This window comes from Cervus canadensis, chromosome 6 (assembly GCF_019320065.1).
Source record: "Cervus canadensis isolate Bull #8, Minnesota chromosome 6, ASM1932006v1, whole genome shotgun sequence".
In the NCBI taxonomy this organism is placed as follows: Eukaryota; Metazoa; Chordata; class Mammalia; order Artiodactyla; family Cervidae; genus Cervus; species Cervus canadensis.
The window spans coordinates 63474040-63474880 of record NC_057391.1 but is presented as its reverse complement, the minus strand read 5'-3'; the positions used below and the strand labels follow the sequence as shown (position 1 = coordinate 63474880).

General features: G+C 44.4%; 1 non-coding gene across 1 annotated transcript; it reads left to right on the top strand.

Moving 5' to 3' along the window:
• Positions 1-238: 238 nt before the first annotated feature.
• TRNAC-GCA lies at positions 239-310 on the top strand. Its single transcript has one exon. It is a non-coding gene; the product is annotated as a tRNA-Cys (tRNA).
• The last annotated feature ends 531 nt before the right edge of the window (positions 311-841 follow it).

The window sequence follows — 841 nt, the reverse complement described above, 5'->3', positions numbered from 1 at the left end:
CCCCCCACCTTTTTTCCCCCTTTTTCTTTTTACTTAACAATTTGTTTTCTCACAATTCTAGAGGCCGAAAAATCCAAGATCAACATTCTAGCAGATCTGATTTCTGGTGAGGACCCTCTTCCTGGATTGTTGACAGCCACCTTTTCACCATGTCTTCACGCTGAGGAAAGAGGGGGAAGCTGGAGTTCTCCAGTGTCTTTATAAAAGTTTATTTTAAATAGGAGTATGGTTGATGGCTTCCCTGGTGGCTCAGATGGTAAAGCGTCTGCCTGCAATGCAGGAGACCCTGGTTCAATCCCTGGGCTGGGAAGATCCCCTGGAGAAGGAAATCGCAACCCACTCCAGTACTGTTGCCTGGAAAATTCCATGGACAGAGGAGCCTTGTAGGCTACAGTCCATGGGGTCACAAAGAGTCGGACACGACTGAGCAACTTCACTTCACTTCACTTCATGGTTGATTAATGATGTTGCATTAGTTTCAGGCGTACAGCAAAGTGATTCAGTTATACGTATACATGTATCTGTTCTTTTTTCAAATTCTTATCCCATTTAGGCTGTTACATAAAACTGAGCAGAGTTCCCTGTGCTATACAGTAGGTTTTTGTTGGTTGTCTGTTTTAAATACAGCAGTGTGTACATGTCCATCCCAAACTCCCTAACTATCTCTCCCCCTACCCATCCCCTGGTAACCAGAAGTCCATAACACCTCCTTTTCATGTCACCTTCTGTTGACCTGTGTGACTCAGGTTTACTAATACATAGGCTCAATAAATAGTATTTTAAAAATTAGCAGGCTGTGATTGAGACACACCCCTGGCCAGGAATGGGTTCCCTTGGTCCC